We start from the raw sequence: 15,600 nt of genomic DNA on the forward strand, positions 1-15,600 counted from the left end.
GTTGAACAAGCCCCCGGAGCAAAGAGCTCCCATTCAGACCATCCGAACTTCTGTCCCCTTGGAAGTCTTGATGATTGACTACTTGATGGTAGGAACTTAATACAACGGTTATGGACACTGTTTAGTCATGACTGATCACTTCACCAAGTTTGCAGTAGTGACGCCCACTAAAGATCAGACGGCAGAAGCCGCAGCCAAGGCCTTCTGTCAAGATTTCATCCGGATTTATGGGTGCCCGAAGCGAATGCATTCTGACCAGGGGGCCTGCTTCCAAGGACGAGTGATGGATGAGCTATACCGCGTCTATGGGATTGACCGTTCCCGGACAACGCCCTACCACCCGCAAGGGAGCGGTGCATGCGAGCGCTTTAACCGAACCCTGTTGCAAATGTTGCGAACACTGGAAGCGGACAAAAAGATGAAGTGGCCCGAATTCGTGTCCGAGCTGGTGTGGGTGTATAATAATCGAGTTCATGCAACCACCGGCTACACCCCCTACATGTTGCTGTTTGGAAGAAGTGGCCGAGAAATCACCGAACTGGAGCTAGACTCAGAAGACCCCGGTCCAGGCAGCAGCCCAAGTACCTGGATTCGAGAACACCAGCGTCGACTCCATACCGTGAGAAGACTGGTTGCTCAGAAGTTTCAGGAAGTAGAGCATGCAGTTCGGCCCCCGACCACAGGTGGATCGCTTCAGCCAGGAGACCGAGTGCTGGTGAGGGCTAAACGATTTGGGAGTAAGCTGGACCATCGTTGGGAGGCAATACCATATCTGGTGGTGAAGAAGGTTCACCCAGACATCCGGTCTACGAGGTTAGGCACGAAGGGGATGACGCCGCGACATCCAGGGTGTTGCACCGTAATATGTTGCGACCTTGCTCCTCTGAAGCAGAAGTCTGTAACAGGGCTGGGCCCTCAGATGTGTTGGCTGAAGTGCCACATACTGGAACCTTGGGGGATGAAGAAGGGTGGGCCACAATGCAGTTGGGCCCGTCAGAACCGTTGGTACCACTCCCGAGTGGAAGTCAGAATGTGTCAGGAAATGATTTGCAATCCCCAGTAGTTGATTCCTCAGATCTCCCGGAGTCTCCTCCGCAAGAAGAGCCCCACAGAACTGAGCGGGCTAATGCCGGAATTCCTCCTAACCGGAATGCTCAGGAAGAGTTTATCTGGTCTCGAATCCAACAGAAAACGCAGGAGTGTGCCCAACTCCTGTCTGAGCTTGCACTGCCTGGAAGGAGACATCAATTCTGCGAGGAGTCCACTCGCCCGAGGACTGGCGAGCAAAAAGGAGGGAGGAATGTAGAACGAGCAAAAAAGTTTGTAAAAGAACTTCAACATGACGTTTCAAGGATGGAGCGAGACTGCCATTTACTGGCCAGAGACAGTCAAGCAGAACCAAAATATATAAAGGAAGTTGCAGGGAGGGCAGATTCAGAGGCTGGACCCGATCAGGTGACTTCCAGGAAGGAGTTCAGAGAGATAAGGGGCCAGCGCGCCAAACATGAGGGGTCTTTGGCGCCAAGCAGCAGAGAGGAGCAGACGTGCTCCCTGCGTCCTGAGAAACCCCTCGTGACAGGCCAAATCCAGAGGCCTGAGAGGTGCTCCAGCCGGGCACCGGTAAAAGAGCTCCGGATCCCTCACAGTTGTGACTCGAGTGCTGTGCCTGCTGAGGATACTAGGAACCTGATCGCGGTGCTGAGTGAGTTTGCGGAACCCGACGTCGGCCGCCGACAGACGAGGCCTGGACCCCCCTATCCAAGGCTCGAGAAACTGCCCCCAACAGCCAAGCAGAGAGGAGCTGCATACGTGAGCAGGGCCGTCACTTCCACTGCTCACCCACGGTACCGGGTACAATTGGGTTTAAGTACTCAGGTTGGGAGGGGGACGGTTGGGACTAAAGTAGCACAACGTGATTTAATTGAATTCATCCGGAAAGAGACTCACGGCCTAGCGGGAACAACCGGTGACCCCCGCTAGGGCCAAATTCACGGTTAAAGAACTTGTGTGGTGCTTCTCATGCTTGAGGGCATCACCTTACTTTAAGAGACTGCGCCTTATTTTAAGAGACTGCGCCTTATTTTAAGAGACTGCGCCTTACTTTGAGAAATTTCGTATTTTTCTGATGTTTCAAACCACTGTCCATTACCCTTGTTGCTAATCCCTTGTTTCAGTATACCTGTTGTATAAAACTGTTTACAAACATCTCTGACTATTCTCGCCTTGTGTCTCTGTGCGTTGCATTCCGGTACCTGCATTACATAGGTTCAAGATAAAAATTTATTTTGAATTAAAAACCACTCAAGGGAGGAGTGGTTGGCATATAGTAGCATATAATGGCACAATGCGTTTCTGCTCTCAAGGAGCCTTCACCAGGTGCATGTTGAGCTATACAATATACAAGCTGTAAATACCCTATTTGTATAGTAAGGGGTGGGGCTCTCTCCCCCTACATTGAGCTGAACTTCATTATATCAAACAGTCTACATCTTCCCACCCGCACACAGGCTGCAAGAACACTCCATCCCAACCACAAAAAAAGCCTGCCAGTATCCAAGAAATGACCGCCATACACATGAAATACACAATTAATTGAAAGGATTCTATACACAAATAAAACCAAGAGAATAACCAAGGAGAAAATGAGATTCTCACAAAGAAATATGATGTATTGGATTGTAAAATAGATCTCTAAAGGAACCATTTTTGATTTTTAGTCTTACATTTGCATTCCCCATTTACTTCATATTCATTCATAAATAGATTCCTGTTTTGTATAGTTGGCCTTTAGATATGTAGAAAAATATATATGTAAGTATTATAAATAAAGGGACGATAGTAAATAAAAAAATAATGTCTGCCATCTTAGACCTCAGTTCACATTGTCTGGTTTTTTGACTTGTTTGCATTCTGTGCAATTTAAGGGTGTGGCATGCCCTTTGTTGAGCTGATTGGTATATATGTAGCTTACCACGGGCCTGGGTGGTCTGGAGTTGGGACCCGGTCCTGTTTGTCTACCCTTTTATATGCATTACTTCAACTTTGATATACAGTAAGGTTTTTAATATAGGCAGTATAGGTACCGTCCCAATTTAGGGTCACCTTGCCGCTGGTGGGACGGCTTGTATACTTTTTTTGATCAAAAATAGTTCACTAAGTACCCTATATTTATTATGCAACTTTGCTTTACATTTATATATAATTATGGTAGGGTATGAGATATAATTTTGTCTTGCTTCTTTTTTTCTTTTTTGCTAGTGTGAACATGCCTCTGTTTCTTGTATGTCTGCCATCTTAGACCTCAGTTCACATTGTCTGGTTTTTTGACTTGTTTGCATTCTGTGCAATTTAAGGGTGTGGCATGCCCTTTGTTGAGCTGATTGGTATATATGTAGCTTACCACGGGCCTGGGTGGTCTGGAGTTGGGACCCGGTCCTGTTTGTCTACCCTTTTATATGCATTACTTCAACTTTGATATACAGTAAGGTTTTTAATATAGGCAGTATAGGTACCGTCCCAATTTAGGGTCACCTTGCCGCTGGTGGGACGGCTTGTATACTTTTTTTGATCAAAAATAGTTCACTAAGTACCCTATATTTATTATGCAACTTTGCTTTACATTTATATATAATTATGGTAGGGTATGAGATATAATTTTGTCTTGCTTCTTTTTTTCTTTTTTGCTAGTGTGAACATGCCTCTGTTTCTTGTATGTCTGCCATCTTAGACCTCAGTTCACATTGTCTGGTTAAATAAAACCAAGAGAATAACCAAGGAGAAAATGAGATTCTCACAAAGAAATATGATGTATTGGATTGTAAAATAGATCTCTAAAGGAACCATTTTTGATTTTTAGTCTTACATTTGCATTCCCCATTTACTTCATATTCATTCATAAATAGATTCCTGTTTTGTATAGTTGGCCTTTAGATATGTAGAAAAATATATATGTAAGTATTATAAATAAAGGGACGATAGTAAATAAAAAAATAAAAAAAAAATTTGCAATAGAATAAATATATTAAACTTGCACGACCCTCCTCAAGTCCGAAAACCTTTCTTCCTATGTGAATTCAAACCATGGGCTATATTTGTATATATTTTATATATTCCATCTGTGAATAAAGAACATTGCAAATGTGAAACTGTTTTTGCTTTGATAATGGCTAGTAAATAACCGTTTGATAACATTATAGTTTATAGTTTGTATAGTTTATTGTCAACTTGAGATTGAAAAAGTAAATAAATAATAAAAAAAATATCAAAAAAAAAAACACTAAAAAAAGAAAATGTATGTAAAAAAATAAATAATATATATATATATATATATATATATATATATATATATAAAAAAAAAAGAAAATAGAAATACATAGGGGACTCATCTCATTTATTTCATAAGGAAAGCCATACTAGAGTTGCAATAAATTACCAATCACAAGTGCGAAATATACGCACCTATATCTGAAACGAACAGGATTTTTATGTTGGCTGTGGGTGATTGATTCCTTCTACTATTAAAGGATGGTGTTAGACCTACTCTACGACCTCATTTAAACCGTCCGGATGGAGGCTCTCAAGCCTAAAAATCCAGAAGGATTCTTTGGAATTAAGGGTGGCTCTTCTATTTCTGATATTCAATAGACATTCACTCAGTCCCTTAGACAATACCTTACCGGCCCCCCCGGTTGACACCCCACCTGTTCCTCCATCCCACCCTGTTATAAACCATTCCACTGGTGGTTGTGGATCCCTCCAGCTATCCCACACTCAATCCAAATTTACCAGAATTCAGGACTATTAAAAAAGGAGATACCCCCTTACCTTCTGGATCTGATACGCTATCTCCTATTAACCTCCGCAATATCTCTGTTTATGACACTTCAGACAATTCTTTTTTACAAAACACCATAGTTCCCATGAATATCACGACTCCATCCTCCTGGTTTCCCAAATCATCTTCGTCCTCAGTCGCATCCACATTCAGCAACGCATCTGATATTTCTTTTTTCACAGTAATATAAAAAAAGAATAAAAGGGGAGACAAGGGGCGCAGAGTCTAAGTGTAGATGAATATGTGCATTTGCCACAACAATATTTGTTTTTTGCACTCACCTTTTAGATGTCTTGTATTTTCACTCAAATGATCCGTATAGTGGATCAGCTCTTTCCAATCCTCTGGTCTGCAGCACAAATGTGGGAACTATGTCAGCCCTGGTATAAGGCTTGCATGTTGGATATTGTAGTAGAGAGAAGATTTCCCATTTTCGGCGCTTCCAGAGGATAAGGATCGTTACAGATGAATTCTTTTTCTCAAAATCAGATTTATTCGGACACTATATTAAGAACAAACAACGCGTTTCTGCCAGCAACGGCCTTCATCAGGTATAATATGCACTTGTAGGACTTTAAGGGAAGACAATCTTTATAGACTGGTTACTCTTAAGATGTAGTGGTTTGTTTGTTTGTTTTTTTGTTTGTTTTTTTCTCCTTTCCTTGACTTGGTTGAATTGATTAGGATTGACACCACACCCCAATTAAGTTAGGAGAGTGGGTAGTTGTTCAGCATTACATTCTATCACCATTCGGTGTACTAGAATGGTAGATTTTTTGATATTAGAATGAACATATATATAATAAAATTCCTTTCTCTTATCAATTCCTTCACTTTCCCCTCCTTATATATATAGAAAGAGAAAGTAATATATAATAGTAACTTTAGAATACATAGTTGTGATTAAAATATACCTGGTGATGGATATATATATATATATATATATATATATATATATATATATATATATATATATATATAAAATAAATAAATAAATACATTACATAGTACTGATCATAAAAATACATAATTGTTAGTCTAGTATATAAAAAAATTCATAAAATATAACAGTTATTTTTACAGAAATGAGATCTTACAATAAAACAAATATTTTTTTTTTCTCAGTATTGGTAAATAGGGCTGTGCATTATTAAATATACACTTTTTTCTTTTTTTTTTTCTTTTTTTCCTCTTCTTTTTCCCCCTCACACGTTTTCCACTATATCATTAAGACCATCTGGATATAGGGTTTTCAATCTAAAGATCCAATAAGACTCTTTTCTGTTTAGTTTCTGGATCCTATTTATGTCATTCTGTGGTATTTGTTCAACAGGAGTTACCTTTATGTCAAATTGTTTGTGGTGTTTAACTAAAAGGTGTCTGGACAAACTGTGTTTTAAAAAACCTTTTTTGGTGTTGTGTCTGTGGCCATTCATACGCGACTGCAGTGTCTGTGTAGTGCGGCCCACGTATTGAAGACCACAGGCACAATTGATCACGTAGATAGCGTGATCACTCTCACAAGTAAGGTGCTGGTTTATATTTATTGTCTCTCCTGTGCTTCTTGATGTGATACATTTTTGTTTGTGACTAATGATATTGCAGCAATGACATTTTTTTGATCCACATCTAAAAACTCCAAGGGGATTTTGTATAGGAGTCTTTTTTGGTCTTAAAGGAGAGAGGGGTTTCCCTAAGATACTAGGCGCAATAATGTTCCCAATAGTAACCCCCCTCCGGAATGTGATACCAGGATTCTCCGGTAGCCACTTTTTGAGAAAGGAATCCCTTCTTAGAATGTACCAATACTTTTTTAAAATCTGTCTTACTTTCACACTTCCCTGATTAAAAGCAGTAATAAAATTATATTGCCATCTTGTAATATTTTCTTTATCTCTCTTTTTGTATGTATTTGTTTGTTCATTGTCTATAACAGAGCACTGTTGTTTTTCTGTGAGTTTTTCATACAGACATTCATTTTGAGTTTTTTTCAGGTTGGTTTCATAGGCTTCTGCTATCAATTTTTTGGGGTATTTTTTATCCAAGAATTTTTGAGTCAGAATTTTGGATTGTTCCACATAATCTTGGTCTTTCGTATTGTTCTTTCGGATGCGCAGGTATTGGCTGAACGGTATGTTCTGCTTCCATTTTGGATAATGTGCGCTCCGAAAGTCCAAAAATCCATTAGAATCCGTTTTTTTAAAAAAGGTTTTAGTTATAATTTTATTATTAGAGTGACTGATTTCCAGGTCCAGATAATGGATTTTTTCTTTATCCATGTTATATGTGAATGAAATACCCAACTATTTTTGTTAAGTTCCTCTATAAGAGAAATAGCTTGTTTTTCTGTGCCCTTCCAGAAGATGATTAAATCATCTATATAGCGCCTGTATAGCAATATGTGTTCCTTATATGGTGTTTGGCTGATGGGCGATGAAGACTCGAATCGCCCCATAAAAAGATTAGCGAAACTTGGCGCGACCCGAGTCCCCATCGCGGTGCCAAACTGCTGCTGAACAAACAAATACATACAAAAAGAGAGATAAAGAAAATATTACAAGATGGCAATATAATTTTATTACTGCTTTTAATCAGGGAAGTGTGAAAGTAAGACAGATTTTAAAAAAGTATTGGTACATTCTAAGAAGGGATTCCTTTCTCAAAAAGTGGCTACCGGAGAATCCTGGTATCACATTCCGGAGGGGGGTTACTATTGGGAACATTATTGCGCCTAGTATCTTAGGGAAACCCCTCTCTCCTTTAAGACCAAAAAAGACTCCTATACAAAATCCCCTTGGAGTTTTTAGATGTGGATCAAAAAAATGTCATTGCTGCAATATCATTAGTCACAAACAAAAATGTATCACATCAAGAAGCACAGGAGAGACAATAAATATAAACCAGCACCTTACTTGTGAGAGTGATCACGTTATCTACGTGATCAATTGTGCCTGTGGTCTTCAATACGTGGGCCGCACTACACAGACACTGCAGTCGCGTATGAATGGCCACAGACACAACACCAAAAAAGGTTTTTTAAAACACAGTTTGTCCAGACACCTTTTAGTTAAACACCACAAACAATTTGACATAAAGGTAACTCCTGTTGAACAAATACCACAGAATGACATAAATAGGATCCAGAAACTAAGCAGAAAAGAGTCTTATTGGATCTTTAGATTGAAAACCCTATATCCAGATGGTCTTAATGATATAGTGGAAAATGTGTGAGGGGGAAAAAGAAGAGGAAAAAAAAAAAAAAAGTGTATATTTAATAATGCACAGCCCTATTTACCAATACTGAGAAAAAATATATTTCTTTTATTGCAAGATCCCATTTCTGTAAAAATAACTGTTATATTGTATGAATTTTTTTATATACTAGACTAACAATTATGTATTTTTATGATCAGTACTATGTAATTTATTTATTTATTTATTTATATATATATATATATATATATATATATATATATATATCCATCACCAGGTATATTTTAATCACAACTATGTATTCTAAAATTACTATTATATATCACTTTCTCTTTCTATATATATAAGGAGGGGAAAGTGAAGGAAACGATAAGAGAAAGGAATTTTATTATATATATGTTCATTCTAATATCAAAAAATCTACCATTCTAGTACACCGAATGGTGATAGAATGTAATGCTGAACAACTACCCACTCTCCTAACTTAATTGGGGTGTGGTGTCAATTCTAATCAATTCAACCAAGTCAAGGAAAGGAGAAAAAAAAAAAAAAACACTACATCTTAAGAGTAACCAGTCTATAAAGATTGTCTTCCCTTAAAGTCCTACAAGTGCATATTATACCTGATGAAGGCCGTTGCTGGCAGAAACGCGTTGTTTGTTCTTAATATAGTGTCCGAATAAATCTGATTTTGAGAAAAAGAATTCATCTGTAACGATCCTTATCCTCTGGAAGCGCCGAAAAAGGGAAATATTCTCTCTACTACGATATTTCTTTTTTCGGATTGGGCCCCACATGCCTGTCCTTGACATTTCCAGGGCACATATGCCCCGCCACTACCCTCCCTCCTCCTCTATAACTCTGGTCACACTCCATAACAAAGTTCTTTCCACCACTCAAATCATCTCGAAAAAGAAAAGAACATTGCGGGGAAAACGAGGAGGAAGAAAACACCAACAGTACCCCAAAATACACCCCACAAAAAATGCTCCCAAGCTGTAAAGATTTTCAACTTATCACAACATACACTCGATAACTTTGAAATTAATCTCCTGGCCAAAGGATAAAAATTTTGCCCCTCACAACAAGCAAGTGAATATCAACTATTCCTGGATTTAAATAGGTTAGTTCGCAAACTTACCCTAGATAGACACTTCCAGATTGAAAAAACCAAAGTGAAATCTGAACCTTTGGCTTTAGAGTCAGTTGTATACACACATGGTCAAAATTGTTGGTAGCATTCGTTTAATGAAAGAAAAACCCACAATGGTCACAGAAATAACTTGAATCTGACAAAAGTAATACTAGATTAAAAATCCATGAAAATGAACAAATGAAAGTCAGACATTGCTTTGCAACCCTGCTTCCACAGAATTTTTAAAGAAATTAAACTCATGAAATTGGCCTGGACAGAAATGATAGTACCCGTGAAAATAATGTGACAAAAGGGACATGTTAAATCAAGTTGTGTCCACTAATTAGCATCTCAGGTGTCTACAATCTTGTAATCAGTCAGTGGGCCTGTATATAGGGCTGGAGATACTCACTGTGAGGTTTGGTGACATGGTGTGTACCACACTCAACATGGACCAGAGGAAGCAAAGGAAAGAGTTGTCTCAGGAGATTAGAAGGAAAATTATAGACAAGCATGTTAAAGGTAAAGGTTATAAGACCATCTCCAAGCAGCTTGATGTTCCTGTGACTACAGTTGCACATATTATTCAGAAATGTAAGATCCATGGGACTGTAGCCAACCTCCCTGGACGTGGCCGCAGGAGGAAAATTGATGACAAATCAAAGAGACGGATAATACGAATGGTAACAAAAGAGCTCAGAAAACTTCTAAAGAGATTAAAGGTGACCTTCAAGCTCAAGGAACATCAGTGTCAGATCGCCCCATCCGTCATTGTTTGATCCAAAGTGGACTTCATGAGAGATGGCCAAGGAGAACACCATTGTTGAAATATATCATATAAAAACAGACTGGAATTTGCCAAACTACATGTTGACAAGCTGCAAAGCTTCTGAGAGAATGTCCTATGGACAAATGAGACAAAAATAGAAGTTTTTGGCAAGGCACATCAGCTCTATGTTCACAGACGGAAAAATAAAGCATTTCAAAAAAATAACACTGTCCCTACTGTGAAACATGGTGGAGGCTCTGTTATGTTCTGGGGCTGCTTTGCTGCATCTGGCACAGGGTGTCTTGAATCTGTGCAGGGTACAATGAAATCTCAAGATTATCAAGGGATTCTAGAGAGAAATGTGCTGCCCAGTGTCAGAACGCTTGGTCTCAGTCGCAGGTCATGGGTCTTGCAACAGGATAATGACCCAAAACACACAGCTGAAAACACCCAAGAATGGCTAAGGGGAAACCATTGGACTGTTCTGAAGTGGCCTTCTATAAGCCCTGACCTAAATCCTATTTAGCATCTTTGAAAAGAGCTGAAACATGCCGTCCGGAAAAGGCAACCTTCAAACACGAGACAACTGGAGCAGTTTGCTCATGAGGAGTAGGCCAAAATACCTGTTGAGAGGTGCAGAAGTCTCATTGACAGTTACATGAATCGTTTGATTGCAGTGATTGCCTCAAAAGATTGTTCAACAAAATATTAAGTTAAGAAGAACCATCATTTCTGTCCAGGCCTATTTCATGAGTTTAATTTCTTTAAAAATTCTGTGGAAGCAGGGTTGAAAAGCAATGTCTGACTTTCATTGGTTCATTTTCAAAGATTTTTAATTTATAATTACTTTTGTCAGATTCAAGTTATTTCTGTGACCATTATGGGTTTTTCTTTCATTAAACGTGGGGTACCAACAATTTTGACCACGTGTGTATATACATCAACCAGTTGCACCAAAATTTCAATTTTATCCTCTGCATCATAGAGGACACTTTTTTGGAACCTTTTATAACCTTGTCATGGGGGAGTTCGAAAATATTAATAAAACTAAAATAAGTACATACAATTTACGAAAAGGGGAACGTTTGGCTTTAAAACGTCTACAAAATAACACCAAAATTGTCATTAGACAAGCTGACAAGGGAGGGGGGGTGGTTGTACAAGATCGAGATGATTATATCAAGGAAGCACTAAATATTCTTTCTGATAATAAATACTACAAAATTGTTACAGTAGATCCTACCAAATCCTATGAAAAAGAATACAACATCCTGATAAATGAAGAGTATCAAGCAAAAGTACTCAACAAAAAAGAAAAACGGTTCCTAACCAATAATAATTCTAATCCGGCAATATTTTACCATTTACCCAAAATTCATAAAGACAATAAAAAAAATCTGGGAAGACTCATCATTTGGTTCCTTAATCAGCTCCCTGTCCCATTATGTTGATTTACTCTGACAGGATTATGTATCAAAATTACCCTCATATCTTAAAGATTCCACGCAATTGATATTGGAAGCTATAGATATAGAATGGGAGATCGATTTTCTTTTTTTCACCCTTGACGTTTGTGCGCTGTATTCAAATATAGATCACAACCAGGGTATCGAATCTATAGATTATTATTTATCAAACGACGCAGCGGTGTTGATGGAACAAAAAATCTTTCTGCTCAAAAGCCTGAGATTTATACTCGAACATAATATTTTTTGGTTCCAAAACACACTGTACCTGCAGCAGTTCAGGACTGCGATGGGGACTCGGGTCGCACCCAGTTTCACAAATTCATTCATGGGGCGATTTGAGTCCCTGTCACCACTCACAGCCCCCAAATACAAGGATCACATTCCATATTATCGCAAATATATCGATGATTTAATCATAATATGGAGGGGCACAACAAGCGAAGCAGAGTCCTTTGTGAAAGAGTTAAACCAAAATGATTGGGGCTTATCGTTCGCTACCAATACATCTAAAGGAAAAATTATTTATTTGGATCTTGAACTATATACTGTAGGACAAAAAATCCAAAGTAGAACATATTTCAAATTGGTAGACACAAATGGATACCTAGATTACTCAAGCGCACATTACCCCAAGTGGAAGAAAAATATCCCTTCTAGTCAATTCTGATGCATTATGCGTAACTGTACCGCAACAGCAGATCACCAGGCACAATCAAACACATTGATCACAAGATTCAAAGAGAAGGGTTACCCTAGAGCATTAATGGCATCCTCCTATCAAAATAATCTAGCGCTCACTCAAAACGATTGTTTGATTCAGAAACCGCCAAGCAATCCAGAGAAGAGCAAATCCGACTGGAAACATAGTTTCATTACAGTATATAATAAAGGAAACCACATCATTCGTAAAATATTAAATAAATATTGGTATCTTGTTAGGAAGGACCCCATTTTAAAATATCTAGTCCCCCCGAGACCCAATATGGTGTTTAGAAGGGGCAAAACTATAAAAAATAGTTTAGAGCCCAGTCTATTGAGGAATGAAAATATTTATACTGTACAGAGGCCTGATAAAGAAAAAGTGGGAATCTTTAAATTCAGGAAGAAAAAGTGTTATTGTTGTAGAATCATCAACTTTGACAAGAGAGCCCCAAACGATAAAATAGCTCAGGTTACTGCAAAGCCTACGTATGAGTTCACATGTGGTTCTGAATTTCTTATATATGCAGTCACATGTAACTGTGGGCTCAATTATGTGGGACGTACAGTTCAGACCTTGCGGAATCGTGAGAACGGCCACAGGCATAATGCCAAAACAGGCTATCTGAAGAAAAGTCTATCCAAGCACATCACATTAGTGCATAATAAAAATTTTGATTCTGTAGTAGTCACACCGCTTGAACAGATCCCTGCAGGTAGCAGAAATAGAAGAGCCACCCTTAATTCCAAAGAATCCTTCTGGATTTTTAAGCTTGGGAGCCTCCATCCGGACGGTTTAAATGAGGTTGTAGAGTTCGTCTAACACCATCCTTTAACCACTTCGCACCAGAGCCTGTTTTTGCCTTCGTGACCGGGACAATTTTTTCAATTCTGACCACTGTCACTTTATGAAGTAATTACTCTGGAACGCTTCAACGTATTCCCCTGATTCTGAGAATATTTTTCATGACATACTGTATTTCATGATAGTGGTAAAATTTCTTCGATATAACTTGCGTTTATTTGTGAAAAAATCGGAAATTTGGCGAAAATTTTGAAAATTTTGCAATTTTCAAACTTTGAATTTTCATGCCCTTAAATCAGAGAGATATGTCACACAAAATAGTTAATAAATAACATTTCCCACAGGTCTACTTTACATCAGCACAATTTTGGAACCAAAATTTTTTTTTGTTAGGGAGCTATAAGGGTTAAAAGTTGACCAGCGATTTCTCATTTTTCCAACAAAATTTACAAAAACATTTTTTTAGGGACCACATCATATTTGAAGTCACTTTGAGGGGTCTTTATGACAGAAAATACCCAAAAGTGACACCATTCTAAAAGCTGCACCCCTCAAGGTGCTCAAAACCACATTCAAGAACTTTATTAACCCTTCAGGTGCTTCACAGGAATTTTTGGAATGTGGAAGAAAAAAATGAACATTTAACTTTTTTCACAAAAATGTTACTTTAGACCCAATTTTTTTTATTTTCCCAGGGGTAACAGGAAAAAATGGACCCCAAATTTTTTTGTGCAATTTCTCTTGAGCGTGCTGATACCCCATATGTGAGGGAAAACCACTGTTTGGGCGCAATGCAGGGTTCAGAAGGGAAGGAGCGCAATTAGACTTTTTGAATGTAAAATTTGTCTGAATAATTAGCAGACGCCATGTTGCGTTTGGAGAGCTCCTGATGTGCCTAAACAGTGGAAACCCCCCACAAGTGACACCATTTTGGAAACTAGACCCCTTAGGGAACTTATCTAGATGTGTGGTGAGCACCTTGAACCCCAAGGTGCTTCACAGAAGTTTATAATATTGAGCTGTAAAAATAAAATTTTCACATTTTTCCCACAAAAACGTTTTTCATCCCTTAATTTTGCATTATCATAAGGGTAATAGGAAAAATTGCAACATGAAATTTGTTGTGCAATTTCTCCTGAACACGCTGATACCCCAAATGTGGAGGCAAACCCCTGTTTGGGCGCACGGCAGGGTTTGAAAGGGAAGGAGCGCCATTTGACTTTTTGAATGTAAAATTTGTTTGAATAATTAGCGGACGCCATGTTGCATTTGGGGAGCCCCTGATGTGCCTAAACAGTGGAAACCCCCCACAAGTGACACCATTTTGGAAACTAGACCCCTTAGGGAACTTATCTAGATGTGTGGTGAGCACCTTGAACCCCAAGGTGCTTCACAGAAGATTATAATATTGAGTTGTAAAAATAACATTTTCACATTTTTCCCACAAAACCGTTTTTCATCCCTTAATTTTGCATTATCGTAAGGGTAATAGGATAAATTTCACCATGAAATTTGTTGTGCAATTTCTCCTGAACACGCCAATACCCCATATGTGGAGTCAAACCACTGTTTGGGCGCATGGCAGGGTTTGAAAGGGAAGAAGCGCCATTTGACTTTTTGAATGTAAAATTTGTTTGAATAATTAGCAGACGCCATGTCGCATTTGGGGAGCCCCTAATGTGCCTAAACAGTGGAAACCCCCCACAAGTGCCACCATTTTGGAAACTAGACTCCTTAGGGAACTTATCTAGATGTGTGGTGAGCACCTTGCACCCCCAGCTGCTTCACAGAAGTTTATAATATTGAGCCGTAAAAATAAAATTTTCACATTTTTCCCACAAAAAATGTTTTTCATTCCCTAATTTTGCATTATCATAAGGATAACAGGATAAATTGCACCATGAAATTTGTTGTGCAATTTCTCCTGAGTACGTGGATACCCCATATGTGGGGGAAAACCACTGCTTTGGTGTACGGCAGGGTTCGGAAGAGAAAGAGACCCCCACAAGTGACCCCATTTTGTAAACTACACCTCTCAAGGAATTCATCTAGGGAAGTAGTGAGTATTTTTTAATTTTTAAATTTATACCATTGCGCAGTGAAAAAAGCAGAATTATATTTTTACCACAAAAAAATGTTTTACCCTCAGATTTTACATTTTCACACAGGGAAATGGGTAAAAATGGTGCCGAAATGTGTCACACAATTTCTTCTAAAAGTGGCAATACCCCATATGTGGCTGTATCGTACCGCTTAGCCATACGGCGAGATCTGGGGGGACGGAGCGCTATTTGACAATAGGAGAACAAATTATTGTAGAATAAGCATTTGGATTTGGGAGCACAAAATTTTCTGAATTTCTTTTGGGGGGCAAGGGCCATTTCGCTTTTCCAGAGCCTTTCTGCTTCCAGTAACTTGGAAGTCCCTTATATTTTTAACAGATGATGGACCTGAGTGGGGACTAGCTTTTTTTGAGGACTGAGTTGAAGCGTTTATTGGGAACATTTTACGTAACATTTATCCGGCGCTCTAGGCTGAGCACTTACATCGGGGTTTCCATCTAAATTTCCAAGTGATGTAATTCAGATGAAACCCCTGCGGGATCCATTCACTGTAATGAGGCAGCAGAGTTACTCTGGACTCCGTCTGGCCTCTGTTTAGCGGTGTCCTTTTTTT

The sequence above is a fragment of the Phyllobates terribilis genome, unplaced genomic scaffold (genome assembly GCF_046119375.1).
Source record: "Phyllobates terribilis strain yellow unplaced genomic scaffold, ASM4611937v1 Scaffold_373__1_contigs__length_1865987, whole genome shotgun sequence".
In the NCBI taxonomy this organism is placed as follows: domain Eukaryota; kingdom Metazoa; phylum Chordata; class Amphibia; order Anura; family Dendrobatidae; genus Phyllobates; species Phyllobates terribilis.